We start from the raw sequence: 18,936 nt of genomic DNA, 5'->3' as shown, positions 1-18,936 counted from the left end.
AACTCCAACACCTCAAACTACAAAGTCATCCACTGAAACCTTTTCTTCTAACGAGACCATTTTTACAACTTTCAATATTGAAAACGAATTGGAAAGGATAAAGATTCCTATCACTTTAGTTGAACTTTCTAAAAACCCTAGTTATAAAAATCAAGTGTCTAAATGGATACAGTCCTCTAGTGTAGATGTTGAGGGAGATGTTATTAGTTTTCAAGATGAAAAACCCTCAGTAGTGTTTGGCCCTAGTTCTGATATGATTGATGAGTTTGTTCCACCATTTTATGTAACTTTAAAGGTTCGTGACTTTCATTTGTATAACTTCATGCTGGACTCTAGAGCTTCTCATAACCTTATGCCAAAGGTAATTATGGACTAGCTTCAGTTACAAGTTAGTCATTCTTATCACAATCTTTACACCATTGATTCAAAGAAAGTACCATGCCTAGGATTGATCAACGACCTAGTTGTACCTTATCCCAAATATCTGTCAAGACTATAGTTTTAGACATACCTGTCACTAATATTCCTTGTAGCATGATCCGGATTACCCACAGTTTCTAGTTCATTCTGCCGACGTTTCAAACTCCAAAGGGGGTCCATCATCAGGACAAATCAGATAGAAAATGAATGAAAGATTATTGAGAGAAGGGAGCCTTGCGACCTGGATATAAATAAACCAAGAACCCTAATTTTGAAAGGGCCGACACATGATTTCTTATTTATTAATTAATTTCCTTAAATTTTATTTAAAAGTTTTATAAAAACATTTTAATTAATTATTTAATTATTCATTATTAGTTCAGGATTAATTATTTTCATCATGAATTCTTAATTGATTCAATCTTATAAAATTATATAATTTAATCAATAATTTAATTTAATATCATTAATTATATAATTAAATCATTAATTTAATTTAATATAATTAATTAATTTAAATTAATTAATTAATTAATTTGCTTAAGTTTTAATTAATTTAATATAATTAATTATATAATTAAATCATTAATTTAAATTAAAGTAAATTAAATTAAATTAATTAATTAATTAATTTGTTTCTAATTTAATATAATTAGTTATATGATTAAATCATTAATTTAATTTAATACAATTGATTTAATTTAATTTAATAAATTAATTAATTAGCTTAATATAATTAAGTTAAATTAATATAATTAATTAACTTAATATAATTAAATTAAATTAATTAATTAACTTAATATAATTAATTAAATTAAATTAATTACTTTGTTTTAATTAATTAATTAATCTTTCGAAATGAAAGACCCCTTTTTTCCTTTATGCTTCCAAGGGTCCGAAGGGGTTTATTTGTCTGATCAGAGGAAGCCAATTTCCACTGATTTCACTCCCATTGTCCCTGTTGAGGTTCTGAGGGAATTTTATAATTTCAATGGCCTCTCTGATTTTTCTTTTATGATAGTTGTCCTCTCTAGCAATTACCTTGGCGTCTTCCAAACACACATGATGTTTGGTCTTGGACGAGTGCTCAACAAGGGCTGATGTACGGGATCTTTCATTCTTTATGTCAGCAGCGTGCTCTTTAAGTCTTATTTTCAGAGACCGACCTGGTCCCCAATATAACTAATATTCCTACCAAGTTTGCAATGCTCCTGTCTAGATCATGCTATGCTAAACTTGGACGATCACTTCAAATGGACATGTCTTTTGCTACTATTCCAGTCCATGGAGGTGAACATTTAAGGTTATATAGGGAAGTCATATTCCTTCATATTTTTTGTAGGTCTAATCAAGTAAAAAATCACCCTATCTATGCAGTAGATGAGGATTTTGGTTTCTTTAATTTATATTTACAAAATTCATCAAACACTCAACTTGGCATTAAAAATACATTTTCCAAACCTATAATTCTAGAATCAGATATCTGGAAACTTTATTTTGATGGCGCTTGCTCAAAGGAAGGAGAAAGAGCAGGATTTTTTCTAATTTCACCAAATAAAGAAAACATAGCTCAGTCATGTAAAATTGAATTTGAGGTCACAAATAATGTGGCTGAGTATGAGGCTTTTCTTCTTGGCTTTGAGCTAGCTAAGAGTTTGAAGGTTTAAAACTTCATTGTCTTTTCTGATTCTGAGCTAATAGTGAATTAGTTTAGAAATATGTATCAAACAAAACACCCAAGACTTAGGTCCTATAGAAATGAAGTTTGGGATACAATTGAAAATTTGTTCCAAGGATTTAACATAACTTCTATACCCAGGGATGAAAATATGCATGCTGACTCACTACTGTTTCAGCAAGCTCTTTCAAAATCCCTGAGCAGTTATTGTTAAAATACTAGATTCAAGTCAAGTATAATAGACCATCAATTCCCGATAACCTTAAACACTGGTAGTTTTTTGAAGATGATGAACAATTAAAACTGTTTCTTCAATTCATTGATGAATGTTCAAATATGCAAATTGAAGAAGATCAAAGAGATGTTCAGGAATCAAATCACTAAAGCCCATAAACTTCATTCAATCCTAAAATTCTTAATCATGATATCATCCAATTATCTAATAATTTCATTCCCAAAGGATTATATCCATTGGAAAAATTATTTGATAATAATGATGTTTCTGAAAACCCCTTGTTTAACTCTCCTGAAGAAGAAATCGAAGAATGCAATATTGGGACTTTAAATGATGTGAGAAACGTTAAATTTTCATCAACCTTGCCTTTGGATGTAAACATCAAATACTTGAATCTTCTTAAGAATTACAAAGATGTTTTTGTCTGGTCTTATAATGAGTTAAAAACTTATGATACATCTTTGATTGAGCATAATATTCCTTTGAAACCATAAGCAAGACCCTTTCAACAAAAACTAAGAAGAATCAATGCCATACTACTTCCAACTATTGAGAAAGAGCTTAAAAAGCTACTTGATTCACATATCATGGTACCTTTAAGGTATTCTGACTGGGTAGCCAACCTAGTTCCTGTCAGAAAGAAAAATGGTGAGATTAGGCTATGTGTAGACTTCCGAAATCTGAACAAATCATATTTTAAGGATAACTATCCATTTCCCAAAATGGATCATCTACTTCAGAAAGTTTTAGGTGCGAATATGATTTCTATGCTAGATGGATTTTCTGGTTACAACCAGATCATTGTAAGTCAAGCTGACCAAGACAAAACTGCTTTCACCACTCCTTGGGGTACATTCATGTATGCTAGCATGCCATTTGGGCTAACCAATGCTAGAGCCACTTTCTAGAGAACCATGGATCTAGCATTTGTAGGTAAAACATCTGAATTTAATGTCATTTATCTATATGATTTAACTATTTTCTTTGATTCTAATGAAAATAATTTAAAACACTTGAGCAATGTTTTTGATAGGTGCAGGAAATTTTGCGTATCCATCAATCCAAAGAAACCTTTACTTTCTGTAAAGGAAGGGAAATTACTAGGGCATATAATTTCCAATGAGGGAGTTATAATTGACCCAAAATGAGTTTCATCTATTCAGACCCTATCTCTAACAAGGCATACTAAAGAGATACAAACCTTTCTTGGGAAAATAATTTTTCTAAAAAGATTCATCCCTAATTATGGAGAGATAGTTAAAGATATAAGTGATATGCTAAAGAAAAATAATGAAGTGAAATGGATAGTTTCTACTATATATGCTTTTGATTATATCAAAAAGGTTATATCCGAGGCCCCTACATTAGCCAATCATGATTATTCTTCACCTTTTAGCATATTTTCTTTTACATCCAAGAAAACCTTAGCTACTGTACATTTACAGAAGAATACAAATGGTGATGACCAGCCAATAGCCTTCTTTTCCAAAGTCATGAGGGATGTTGAGCTTAGGTATGATATTATTGAAAAACAAGCTTATGCCTTAATCCAAGCCCTCAAATCCTTTAGAACCAATGTCTTTCATTCACACATTACAATTTATTTCCCTAATCATGTTGTTAAAACTGGTTTGACCCAGCTTAATACTGATGGAAGAAGAGGAAGATTGATTTCTAAAATCCTTGAATTTGACCCTGAAATTAAGACCACAAAGCTAGTAAAGGGTCATGGCCTGGCCAAATTGTTAGCTGAATCCAATTGCAAAGTATTTGGGATAAATCTGGTTTCTAAAATTTCATCTGGGGAGAATCCAAAAGAACCCCCTCCTCTTACACAAAGGGAGAACCCACAAGAACCTCTTTCTTCAGATCAACCCATTCTTAGTCATATAGATCAAAAATATCTACACTATGATCAATACTCTGATATTGTGCCGTTTTTTAGGGATTTTCAATGTCCAACTGAACTTAACTTGAAGCAGTGCAAAGCCCTGAAGCTTAAAGTAGTAAAATATTGCATTATCAATGCTAATCTATACTCGAAAGACCCTCTTAATATCCTTCTTCTTTGTTTAACTGAAAGGGAAATAGAGGGAATTATAGATTAGTTCCATGCAGGGTTTTGTGGTGGACACTACGCCTGGAGAGCAATAGCCTACAAAATTTTAAAGGCAGGTTTCTACTGGCCCACACTTTTTAAAGAAGTTGGAGCAAGAGTGATAAGTTACATACCATGCCAATTATTTGCAGGGAAACAGAAATTGTCAGCACTTCATTTGTTTCTAGTATTGTTTCATGGTCCTTTTCTATAGTGGGGGTTGGACTTTATAGGGAAAATTCATCCACAATCAAGTAATCAACACAGATGGATTTTGACTGCCATAGACTATTTTACCAAGTGGGTAGAGGTTATACCTATTAAAAATGAAACTGATATTGTTGTGATTAAATTCCTTGAAAAAATATATTTTATCAAGATTTGCATGTCCTCAACAGATTGTTACAAATAATGCAACAACTTTTAGCAGTGTTAAATTGACCTAGTTCTGTCAAAAGTATTCAATCCTCTTACACCATTCTACACCATACTACGCATAGGGTAATGGGCTAGTATAATCCTCCAACAAGAGCTTAGTTAAAGTCATTAAAAAGACCCTTGAAGACCATAAAAAGAGTTGGGACAGCCACCTAATTCATGCCATTTGGGTGAACAAAGTTTCTCCTAAGAGGTCAACAGGTTGGCCTCCTTTCTAATTAGTTTATGGTAAGGAAGCCAATTTTCCCACTCATTTAGCTTTACCTGTTATGAGATTCCTTCAGTTATCCTATGAAGAAAAAGATGATTTCTCAAGAAGGATTAATCAAATCATTGAGTTGATTGAAGACAGGGATGGAATTTAGTACAAGCTAAGGAAATATCAAAACAAGATGAAGGAATTGTTTGACAGAAAGGATAGAGAAAGGAATTTCAAGAAAGGTTACCTAGTGCTTAGATGGGATACAAGGAGAGAGGATAAAGGCTAGCATGAAAATTTTGACAACCTTTGGTTTGGTCCATTTAGCGTTGCAGGATTCAAAGGGAACAAGACATTCATCTTGTAGAATTTGGAAGGAGAGGATTCATCATTGCTAGTCAATGGGAAATACTTGAAACATTACATTCAGTATTAATTTTTCATCCATTCCTTCATCGTCTGTAAATATCTGAAGAGTTCATTTTATTTTGAAAAATTGCAAGTGAGTACCTGTTTTAGCAAAGACTCCATAGCCCGAGGAGAAGGCACTTGGACCTGCTTGTTCTTTGCATCCCACAGGGGGAAGCAGTCCCCAATTGGAGCCGATGTTGTAACATTATTTGGTTTTGATAAGTTAGTATATTAGTAAAAATAATTTTAAAATGTTAAGTTAGGATATGGATGCAAAACAAAGAAAAATTAAAACATTAGGACAATATAATATTTTATAAGCATCCATATCAATAAAATGATAGGACTTAGCTACCCTAAAGAAAGAAGGAAAAAGAAATTAAAATGTTAGGGAAGAAAAAAGAAAACAAAAGCTTCATTTTCATACAAAAATAAATGAAAAGCCTGCTAGTCCAAATGTGCCACCTCAGAAAAATGTTAAATTCTGTTAATATATGATTAATTCCTTAATTGGGATTAATTATTTAGTTATAAACTTTGGCATTTCAAGTTATACTATAAATTTCTTTTGATTAGACCCAAGTAAATAAACGACAAAAATGTCTTGTGAGTTTTGAATAACAAAGGGGAATGATTCGACGGTTGATCTACCCCCTGCTAGGATCAACGATAGGGAGAGCTCTTGCACCCCCCTCGACCGTTTCTCATTAACGCAATGGGGGGGTCTGCAAAGAAGTTTTCATGGTCGAAGCCCTAACCTTAGGTGTCGTCACCACATCACTCTGCACCCCCCCCCCACCCCACTCAAAACCACAAACAACTCACTACCTGCCCCCCGCCCCCCCAAACCACTTGTGGTTTCCCTCCGCCAACGGCTCTTTCACCCTGCCAAAGTCATTATCCCTCAACTAATCCTGAGCTGACACCTCACATATCCATTTCCTATCCATCCCATCCATTACCCCCTTACATGCCCGTTATATCCACCCATTGCATCCTCGCTCCTATGCATTAAAAGTTGCTAAGGTTATCAATAAATCTGTTGCCCTTTCCAACATCTTATAAATAAAATGAAACCTATCTTTTTGTCACTTTCTTCTAAATATTTTCAATTTTTTGTAGGTTTACAGTGTTGCAGAACTTCTTTTATTTTGCTCAGTCTGTCACTTATAACCACTTTTATTCCTATCTGCCACCATGGCCCCAAAAGAAAAAGCTAAGAAGCAAAGCACAAACGAAAGTACTACTACCCCAACCCAGCTGGACCTTGACTATATCCTGTTGGTCGACTCACTGTCCAAGTTGAGGAAGCGAAGTGTGAGTTTGATTTCTATGAACTACACTTGTGGCTTAAGTAGAATTATCTTGACCATCAAGATCCGATTAGGTTTTGGAAATCCCTGTTACCTTTCTATAGTTTCCCAAAGACACATGAATTCCTTGACCTTATTACCTGGTGTCAAGCCAAGTATGATCCTGTGAAAAGGGCAGTCATGGCTCAGAATGGAGACATTCTGATAACTATTTATGCTCAAACCATAAATGAAATGCTCTTAATTCCTAAAATTGCCTCTTTGACTCAGTTTTCACCAGCAACACTTATGGATTTGTACCATAAGTTAACCTTCGCAAAAAGAGCCCAAATATTCGAAATGTTTTTGCCTAAGGATGGAGAATTGCCCAAAATAAATCCACCTTACTCATCTGCCATGTTTCCTAAAGCCTCTAGACATTGCATTTCCTTACTATCCTATTTATTAGGATACCCTGATGACCAGTTTGTTGATAAGGTTATCCCTGGTTTCTTACCCATCTTTAATAAACATCAATAACTAGCATTGATGTATAATTACAGCTAATTATTGGTTGATAATATACATGAACAATTCATGAACTTCACTATATAGGGAGTGTTCATTTACATCTCTATAATTTTCCACATGCTTCTTTTTCAACAAGGTGATCTATTATCTATCAAACTCTGTAAGCAAGATGAATAAGGAGTGAATCAATCAGTGATTCGCTGGATAGAAACGATTAGGACAACTTCTACTACCTCATCATTTGCAGAATTTATAAATGCATTCATACATCCAGTGGCACAACTCCTTAGTAGTCAGAGAAAGCCCAGAATTGGGGATGAAATTAAGAGGATCCTACACTTAAGTGAACAAACCAAAACTGGTGACTGGTATTTATAGCAAAACTTGTTGGGTGTGGAGCCTGATTATCTTCTGTATTCAAATGTATCACCGCATTGGACCCCAGTTCGTAATGGGCAGCAACACTACCCGTAAAATATTCACTGTAGGGGGGGTCCGAGGGGGCGGTTGTGACCTTTGGGACCCACCCCCCCTAGCGGGGGGATCAGGGGTAGTGCCCCCGAAGCTAAAAATAGATGTAAAATTTCCTTGTAAAATGTTGCAATTTCGTAGTCAATCTGAGCAGTTCATTAGGCGGAGATCTGACGGTAAAAGTTATGTTTAATTTAGGGTTTTTTTGCCTAGAAGGCAACCCCTAACTATATATGAGGGAATTGTATTGTGTCTATGTAGATTTGTATTCTCAGTGAGGAAGAGAGAGGAGATTGAGAGCGAAGAGGGAATTACAACAGATCTGCTATAGGTTGTATCTCTTCAGTTTGCTGGATAATATAAAAGGAAGGACTTGCTGTTTCTCCATGGATGTAGCACAAACTGGGTGAACCATGTATATCTGTGTCTCTCTTGTTTTATGCATTTTCTGTGTTTATATTTCTACAATATTTTATGCGTTCCATTTCTCTGTAATATATAATTTTCTAACAGAACTACAATGATATAAGAATATATGGTTGTGAGCTTGAACCATACAAACTTCCTAAATATGTTCCTTTGAGAATATTTTCTCTCAAATATATTAGGCAGATGATTCACATGGATGAGCTAAATTTTGTGTCAGGTAAAAGAAAGTCTTAGTTCAAGCTTAAAGCACAGATTGGGTCCTTTATTTGCAACACTAGATCAGCTGGTGTTGAGGCAGATATATTATTAAGAAAGATGAATTTCCAACCCAGTTTCACCTGGTCCTATGATCCTTTTGGCATCATTTTTTCTTTAAGATTTAGTTTCAAGATGAATCCGTATAACCATACTCCAAGGCTAGAAATTGAAAAATTTATGAATCAAGAAACATGGATTCATGGGGCTCTTCAAGAAGCAGATGAGTAACTTGTGTCTACTCGCACTGAGCAGACTCCAGTTGTTCAAATCCATGAACATAAAGGATGAGAAAGGAAACTTCATCCACTAAATATGTTCTCAAAGGATTCATTTTTCAACACAATAAGCCTAAGGTCAGCTTGGTCATCTCAGGAGAAGAGATTCCACTAGTGATCATTGATCTTGGAGATCCAGAAGTGTCTACATCGGAAGGAGTTAGTGCTGCAGCCACTCCTCTCACAGTTAGTGCTTCAACCACTCCTCCTACAACTTCACCTTCTAGAGAGCCTCTAGAAATTATTCAGTCAATAGGAACCATCACTTTGGATGATCAAGACAAATTTTCAAGGTTCCTAGAAATTAAGCAGAAAAATGAGACTCTAAAATTCAATTTGTACAGTCAATTCTGGAAGAAAACTTCAACCTCCCAACCTAGACTCCTTTCTGCTTTTAGTAGTGAGAAAGGAAGAATGAAAATGGATTTCTTACAAGCCCAGGTTCCATTTCCTAAATCACCATATTATTACAAAAAGACTATTGTTTGATTTGACACCAGTCAAATTCATCCAATTGACCAGATGGATATGCACATACAAACTAGTGAGATGTTGTTTTCTACTATGACAACTAGAGCCATGTCTCTTTCTAAACTTAGGACTTCCCTATCAAATGTTCAGTACCAACTTAAGTTAGAAAAGATTTCTTCTGTAGCTAAAGATAACATAATAAAATCAATAGAAGATTTTGTGATTAAAGTGGCATATGATCCCAAGGATGTAAAAGTTGCATAACTACTCCTCAAGAAGAAAGACGCAGACATTGTTTCATTGAACAAACAGTTGAAGTTGCCTTCAACAGAAGATCCTATAACCAAGGATATGGCAGAAAGTGAACAACAAAAGGAGGATATGCTCAAGATTATCATTGAGCAGAATATATAGTTGAAGAAAATGGAAGAGCAGATTAAAGAGCTATTGAAGGAGAAGGAAAGAGAACAAGTTATCATGGTGCCCATCACAGCAGTCCCAATAGCAGTTGTAGGTAAAAATCCTAGTTCATCATCTACAACCATTGAGTGTACATCAATAGCAGATGACCCAGCTAGATTACCACAGGAACTGTTAATACAAAAGAAAGAAAACCATAAACTACTTCAGATATTCCAAAATCTAGAATTGCAAAAAGTGCAAAATGATACTTTGTATCTGCAAGAAATGCAAAAGACTCACAAATTGGAACTTAAAATCCAAAGGTTGGTAAGTGATTCCCTGATGGTAGACACTTTGGCTCATGCCAAGGAAAGTATTTGGACAAAAATCAGCCAATCCATGATAGAAATATGGCCATCCATACAAATTATTTTTTAGTAGCAAGAACTCATTACTAGATGCAAAGTAGTGATTGAAGAACAAAAAGAAGCCTTGAAGACCAAGCCGAAAAAGAAAAAAACATCTCTAACAGAACAAATACCATCTTAGAAATCAAGAAGGTATTACAAAAAAGGAATCTGATCAATCAATTAGAAACTAAGTGTCAAACCCTAGATATTTCTATCAAGAGATTTCATTCAAAATTTAATGTTTTAAATCAGAAAGGGTTGCCAGGATTAGTAGGCTTGAATGATAAATTGATTAGATTAGATGATTATTGTAAAGGATTATATGTTGTGGCAGTAGACAAAACCAAATTTGCAAGGGTTAAAGGACAGATAATAGGGAAGGCTTTCCTAGAAGCCTTGGAGTATGATTTAACCATCTTACATGAAATTAAACACTTGTTTCTCACCAAGCCTAATTTCGAGAGATACACAGAGGTGGATGAAACATTTAGAAAGATGGTAAATGTAGAAATCCCAAGTGAACAAAGATGGGATCAATTGTGTGAAACAATTGAGTAATTTCTCATTTTTAACAGCAAAATAACTCATCAGTGTTTTCAATGTTTTCAAGCTAGATCATCAACAGATCCCCAAAGGATAGAGCCACTGCTTCAACAGTTTTTCAGTTCCTATTCTATTGTTCTATTATTGTAATTTTGTACTATTTTGTTATTCTAGTCCAAACAGATTGTAGATCTTTTGCAAAAAAAATTATAAATAACTCCCTCTTTGAGTTATTATGGGTTGAACCCTTGAAAAAGTTATCAAGGAGATTTGTACTAAGCTAGAGTAGTTTTAAAAAAATAAAAGATTTTGGATTTACCTCATATGGTCTGTCTCTCAGTGAGTTGTAGTTCATCTTATCTTTTCATTATGTTTTCTTCATATAAATTATGTCTTTTGCAGTTATCTGATTTAAAATTTAAGTGAATTTCTGTTTAATTTTGAATCCTCTGTGAAGTTGTAGTTTAAATAAGAGAATAATTTATAGAACTATTTGTTATTGTAAATTCCTCTTTGAATATAAATTACATTAGATCTTTGTAATAGTTTGATTATATTTTGTTGATTAGGAAAGAAATTTTTTCTTAATTTCTTCTTGTAAATGGTTAAACATTCAGTTTGAATATCAAATCAATTATACCTCTCCATACTCTACTTCTCTGTCACATTAAAATCAAACTAACCATGAGCAGGTAAAGAACAACCTTTTATTTTACTTAAGAATCTATCTAAATTTAAAGCACCTATTTATAAAATAGTTCACTGGTCATCCAATCATTCAAAACAACAAAACAGTGTAGATATTTTGACATAACTAATTGACCTTAGGTTATCTCAAAGGACAACATGTAGTACCATTTGTTCCACCATTTTGATTTGGTATTTTTTGGATCAACTTTATGACTTCAGTGATCAACTTTCTACTTCAGCGTCATTGATCAATTCTTTATACGTGATATTGAGACATGTACTTATCTGGATATGATTGGATGATCCACTATGTATTTCCATTTCCTTTATACTTGTACACATATTGGATCTACTTTTGTACTTGACATGCGAACATGCTCTATTATCTCTGAGCATGGGTATGCCCGCTTGGCAGGTTAAATTCTGGTGAACTCCTCTCTGGCCTCGACATGATTCCTTCTATACATTTAATAAATTTCGGCCATCATGTACCCCTTCATACTTCATATATTAGGGGGCATCTATTATGGCACCATTTACCACTCTTGGAACATTTTATGCATCGATTATGGCCTAGGGCAACCCTTCCTTTCTAGACTTGGTCCAAATTCCAAAAAATAGTGCTTTACTTCCCATATGCTACTTTTCCCTATGTTAAAAGCCTATACATGGGGGTTAGCATATACCCAACCCACATATCTGTGTTAAAACACTAAAAAATAAATAGTCTCCTTAAATTCGGGCGATTTTTGTGGGTTTTACCTGTTACTCACCTACTATAGTCGTGGCCTAGATGTTTTCCCAACGAAAAGAACTAATTTGGAGAAGTATAAATAAAACTTCATGGGAATGCCTAAGGATAGAAGAGATGAGATATTGATATTATAGTTGATTGATCCCTGATCAAGTATGAAGAAATCCATGTGCCTCCTACACTCCCAAGTTATAGGAAACCTTTGTTTCCTCTTTTGAGATGTCCTTCATCCCTCTTATGACATCCTTGTGAGTATCACTGGAGGAAGATTGTTGAGGCCAAGACAAGATGGATCCAAAGGACGGTTCCGCTTGGCGGTTCATTTAGCTTACATTAATAAAAAATGATGTTCTGATCCTAATTTTTATCGTGTTTATGCATTGATCCATGTTGTGATTTGCTTATAAATATTGTATTAATGCTCAATTTATCATTTTCTTATATGATCTAACACATATATCATGAACATGTTTTCTGTTACTGCTGTTGTATATTTTTTGCTTGGACAAGTTACAGGTTCTAAATGCTTTAGAGGGAGCAGAGGGTTTGGACCTTGTGGGATCGAACCTGAACGTAGGACCTCCGGGTAATACCACCTCTTCCCACTTCAAGAGTTTAATCATTTAAACTCTTTGTCTGCACATTTCTTTCTAATGTATTCCATCTACTCTGTTGGGGTTTTGAACCGAAGACCCTAGGGTGTTTCCACCCACAACAGTGGGTAGAGGGAGGGCGATCAAAACTATGCAGAAGGAGATTCAATTTGCAGGAGAGAAACAAGCCTCTGGTTTTTGCTTAAGTGTTTTTTTCTTTCATTGGATTGCTATAGGATGAGGAAGTTGGTCCTAGAACTCCCTATGCATTAGTGAATGGTCGAGCATTTGATGGTTGGAGGAAGAGGAGACTCCAGAGTCCCTATTTTTAGCTGGTGGATTGGTGTGTATTCCATTGAGCAAGACCACCTCAATCCCTTGAAATCTGGCTCGGGGATGACAATTTCAAGTAGATTGGCTACAATTTTTCTATGGTTGGGTGGATAGTTGAAGTCTCAAGCTCAGTTTCCCATCTCCATGATAAACTAAAGCTAAGTATTATTCATGTGTAATCCTTGTATCGCTTCTAGAGTAAAATGTGAATGACTGGTAGGTTGATGGTTTTCATGATAACCCTTGAGTCATTGTGTAAATATGCTAACTAACATGTTATGGTCCATATGGGCATGTATCAATAAGCATGAATTTTTCATAGGATTGATGGCTTTATGCTAACCTTCTAATGTAGGGTGGGTTCAGTGGTATTAATACAGGGATTGAACTAGTGAAATTCTTTCCATGTGAAGCCAATGGGGTCATTTCTAAGGTTTGAATAACTTGGGTCCATGTTGTGTTGTTAATGTATGAACATGTGGATGCACCTTTATGCAGAGATGGTAATGATTGGTATGTTAAATATATATATGAATGTGTGTACTTTTGTTAAATGAATGATATTGTTAATTAAACTAAGTGTGTACTTCTGACCTAGAAATAAAAGTGATGCATGAATAGTTTGTTGATGTTGATAATAAAATATGTCATACACAAATTGTGTAACAAAGAACATGATAATAAGGACTAAGCTACGACGTTGAGTTGAACCTTAATTTGAATGCAGTATTGTTACACAGTATTTTGTCACACCTTCTGCACTTCCCTATGACATACCCCGAACTACCCTAAACATGGCCATCATGCAGTGTACTCATTCATATATGGAGCTCAGATCCTCCCTAAGACATTTATTGGAAAATGACTTGAGATTCCCTGAAGGAAATAGATCTAAAACCATAATTTGAGAATTATCGCTCTTATAAGACAAAAAACCATGATGGTCACCTGTTGCATTATACTCAACCCACAATGGCATCTCATTGTTTGCTTGTATATCCATGATGATCCCAAAAAAGAAATTTTCCCAAACATGATGAGAAACCTCATGATCTAGAAGCTTCCAGAGCGGCGAACTGGAGGTTGTTCAGCGTAGATGAGGTCACGTTATCCCAACTTGGCCTCTTGGTCTTATCCCTATGAGCTACCTCCTTGTGATGATGGCCTACTCCTATCTTTATAGAGATCCTAACTCCCTTTCCATGCCTATATATTCATCCTCTCCCATTCCCAAATGGTTGGTCTATGTCTATCTACACTATTTTGCTAAGATTGTGCATATTGCTACTCATTTGGCTTGAAGGAGTGCTTGGAGATCTTAGCTTGGACTTGGACATTCATTCAAGGACAACCTATTGACATCAAGGCTTGGTTGTATGCTTCCCCCTTTATTCTATTAATATATAACTGCTGGTTCATTTTCCATTGATGTGTATGCTCATGTATCATGTATCTTAATATTCCTTGATCAGTTAAGTAGGTTGCTTTTGAATATGTTATTTTTATTTACATGCATTGTTGTGTCTTGATCTCTTGTTTAGGTGCATAAATGCTATGAGAAGTAGGAACGAGCCCATGATGCAAGAGATTCAAGGTCTTCAAGAAAGGGGATTGAGATAGCATCAGAATGAGGTATGTCATTGTTGGGAACAGGTTCCCCCAAGAGCATTTTTGGGGCTAAAAGCCCATGTTTTGGGACATTTTTGTAATAAAGTTGTAAAGTTTCTAAATTTTGTGGTCATAGAGCGTGGTGTCAAGAGTCATAAATGGTTGTTCGCCCTTTATTTGTAAAGTGTCAAGTCGGCTGTAAAGATATACCCATGGTCCACGGTCCATGGGATTGTATAAAAAGGAGCTAAGTAAGTAAGCTCTAGGTAGTTAGAATCAGTTAAGCTTGGGGAAGTTTTGGTAGAAAAGTCTAAGTGTTTCGGGTCTTAGCGTAGGTAGAGGCTCTGTAGCTAAGTGCGCATAGGCCTAGGGTGGAAGTCCACAACTGAGTGTGCGGACCCCTGCAGCTGTGTGCACAGGGTGGATAGAGTCTATAATAAAATGGAATATATCAATAAAGAGAAGTATTCTACAATTACTGTGTATTTAGTCTCTATTAATGCATCTGATTATATTGCGATCTGGGTTTATTTTACAATGTTTATTTGATGTGCGAATGTATGTGACTATATATGTTAATTAAATGCAAGTAAGACTAGCAATTTATGTGATGATAACTATAATTGATTGGTAGAATAAGTAAGACACTTAAGATAACTTGGGAACCTACACAACACATCATCATAGCAATGCGAAAGTACCTGAACCACTGGTTAGGGCTGTGCGAAGATCAACCATATGCATTCGTAGAGGTACTAAATGGTGGGATAAAGGGTAGAATGATAAACCCTAAAATCTTCCACCTGGATGAAGGCAGGAGCAGGAGGTATAAACCGACATCACAACCATCTCAAGGTGGGGAAACTTGGCTCTAACATCCACTCATACTACTTCAGGTGAGAATTCGGTCTGTTCTCCACAGACAGATGCTTAAAGGGAAATTAGTGTAGGGTTTTATTTAGCTAACTAATGCTGAATCTGGGTCAGGGCCCATGAAGTCAACAAATGGTTTTGCTGCCAGGACTGGAATCTGGATGAGAGATGTGTGATGTCGTATCACTGGAATCCAACTAAGAAAGAGATCGAATACTGGTTGGATAGAATTATCCACGAATTCGCAGAACAGGAGAACAAAAATCCATGGCTGAAAAAGGAACAATGGCTAGATAGGTACCTATATACGTAAATCCAAGAGATATTTTTCTATTCCTTTCCAGTTGAGTTATACGAGTGGATCGTCAAGCTAGCTGATAGCCAAGGAAGGTGGAGGCTTGACAGTCCTATTATCTGGACTTGGGAGCTAGTGCAAAGACTGGAAGCCTCTGAGGATAAGATCATCATGTTGTCGATCATTGGCTCGATTGTATCATAAGAGGGTTTGTGACAGAATTTGTGGTCGATATCTCAGTCAGTTACAGCGAGGTGGAGTGGCACTTTTTCAAAGGTCCGCGAGGTAAGTAATTGAAGTCTTTAAATACTTGGATTAAGATGTTATTGTGCGAAAAGTGGGCTATGTGGCTACCTTGATGTTTAGAGCTACATGAAGTGGAAAGACTTACAAGAATGAAGGAAGAAAGGATCCTGAATATAGCCCACTGATTTCACCTCCTTTGAGTGAAGAAGAGGGAGTAACACACACTACTCCATGAAGTGCAGTTCAATTGATAAAACAAGGGTTCCCATGACTACCACCTCCACCCACACCACCTCCACCTTCACCACCATCACCTAGAACTTTAGCCACACCACCACCACCTTAACCATAGTTCAACATGGCAAATTTAGTGAAGCTGAATTTGTTTAAGGGCTTGGGAAATGAGGACCCGGACCAATTCTGGTTCATCATAAGAGATGTATGGGAAGCTCAGGGCATCACAGATTATCACATGAAGAAGGAAAAATTGGATAGCGCTTTGCAGGATCATGTGCTAACTTGCTACATCAAGTACTCTAACGATAACCCAAATGCTGGGTTGGAAAATATCCAAACCATGCTGAATAAAGAGTTTAGTAGGCCTAAATCTGAGGCACAGTCGATTGTGGGGTTCAAGGAAATCACAATGAAACTAGGTGAGACACCGTGGGAGTTGGATCAGAGATTGAAGTGTAAAATCCACGAAGTTAATATGAACTTAACAGATGGGCAGCACCATGAGTGGTTCGTGGCTTCACTCCTGTCTCACCTATGGATTGCACTGTCACAATAGAAGATTATGACTCAGGAAAAGGCCTTAGAGATTGCAATAAGACTACTTGAAACATTGATGCAATATTTGAATCTGGGGGTTCAACAAATCCGTGCGCAGTTGCAAAATCTTTTCCTCAAAATGCAAAGCCAGAAGCAGGACAGAACAATTTGGCCAGAAGCGCGCCAGGAGATATGGTTCCTGGAATGTAAAGGTTAGGGGCATGACAAAGACCATTGCCTGGTCTTTGTGAACTATATTGTAGGAGGAGGGCCAATGCCTTTGAGGTGGAAGCCCAAGCAAGGCTGAGCATGGGGCTTGCGTTATGGTGCGCTATATGTCAGGTAGTATGGAAACATACGACTGATAATTGTCATTTGCTGCAGAAGTTTGTACAAACACTGCAACAATTGTTCTGCAACTTCTGTAGGTCGATAGGGCACGATGAGCACAATTTCTGAAGTTATGAATTGATGATGGATAGAGCATCTGCCTTTAAATTTCAGGAAGAAACGCGGCCTCCTAACTAGAGCACTGGGATGGCGCAGACAGGCTTTCAAGGGCATGTATGAGGCTGAGGTAGAGGAGGACCTAGCAGAGGTCAAGGACAACTGATTTGTTACAATTTTGGAGGACCAGGACACTATGCCCACGACTACACTAACCCAATGTGTCCGTCATACAATATTGTACTTAGTTTGATCATGATACTGAGGACTGTCCTACACTGATAGGAAGGATACACTACAAAGGGGTGCTATCCCCATAGCTGACTCAGAACCTATAGATGATGAGGGTTGAGCCTCGCAAAGAATATATGAATGTGAATATAGTGCTCCGAAGTGGAATTGAAATGGGCGACGATAAGGGGAAACAACCTGAAGACAGCGCATGGGTTTGCAAATATCTAGAGAAGGAGGCTGAATTTGATTTGGAGCGCGCACGTGAAATGTTCATGGAACCAAAGAAAAGCTTTGTTGAGGCCTCTACCTCAAGGAGTCGGGATAAACCTGTTCAGGAAATGGACCCTTCTATGCTTACAACCTTTCTAGAGACCTGCATGAAGCTGTTGTGCAATAGAAAGGCTATAAAGGGGTTACAGGAACTTATAAATAGATGCACCAAAAACACTCCGAGTGAACCACACATTGTATGGAAGATTGGTAAGCATAAGGCAAGGACAGGGCGTGAGATGAGACTCATAGCGCAGATAGTAGAATGAAATGGATCAAGTTGTTTTGGATCTGGGTTAGATGTGAACGTTTTGGAAAATCAGACTTGGGAGCGGATGGGAAGACCTGCACTGCAGTGGTCTCCGATTCAGTTAAGGATGGAAAATCAGCAAAAGATCATCCCCATGGGATGACTGCAAGGAGTAACTGTAGATATTGAAGGTGCAAGCACATTGGCGGATTTTTAAGTGATAGAAATTCTAGATGACAACAACCCCTAACCTACGCTCCTTCGAATTGATTGGGCTACTGACATGAACGAGGTAATCAATCTAAAGAAGTGAAATATGACATTTGAAAAGAAACCGCTTCGTGTAATAGTACCCCTAGATCCTTCTGAAGGATCAAACTATAATGAACCAGTCTGCGATTACGAAAGTGATGATGATTTGGATTGCATATATAAGATAACAAAGCGAGACCAAGATTGGGTGAATCTGACAGTGGATGGACGAATTACATGGGATCGCAGAGTTCCTGCAACTCAGACTTGGACGAGGAATTAGAGCGCTAGAATAATCGAATACATGAAGTAAGCACGCTGAGTTGTAACATGATGACCTGGTTGTTACACTGTCTGTCGTCAGAGGTAAGAAATATTCCCACTTATGATGGCTTGAATGATGTGGATGTGTATTTTGATGCATTTGAGAGGGAAGTACTAGAGAAGTAGCGCTTCCAGGCTTTGGATTGGGTCCTACATGCTATGCCCACGAGATGGTGGGGTATGCACAAGGGTAGTTTCGATGGTTGGCACGAGTGTAGGAGGATGATAAGAACACGCTTTGGGAAACCAAAGGTACGAGTGTTAGACAAGTATGATGGGAAGGATGATCCACATGAACACTTGGCCAAATGGGCTAATGCCAATGGAGTGAAGCCCCAACCTGAATGGGTGCACTTGTTCTGTCACACCTTGGATGTAATCCCAATGAACTGGTACTTGGAGATAGAGCTCTGCCATGGCACAAGAAAATGT

This window comes from Pinus tabuliformis, chromosome 9 (genome assembly GCF_031772625.1).
Source record: "Pinus tabuliformis cultivar Carrire ecotype Pingquan chromosome 9, CPIR1, whole genome shotgun sequence".
In the NCBI taxonomy this organism is placed as follows: Eukaryota; Viridiplantae; Streptophyta; class Pinopsida; order Pinales; family Pinaceae; genus Pinus; species Pinus tabuliformis.
The sequence above is the reverse complement of the archived record's forward strand: the minus strand, read 5'-3'. Positions refer to the sequence as shown.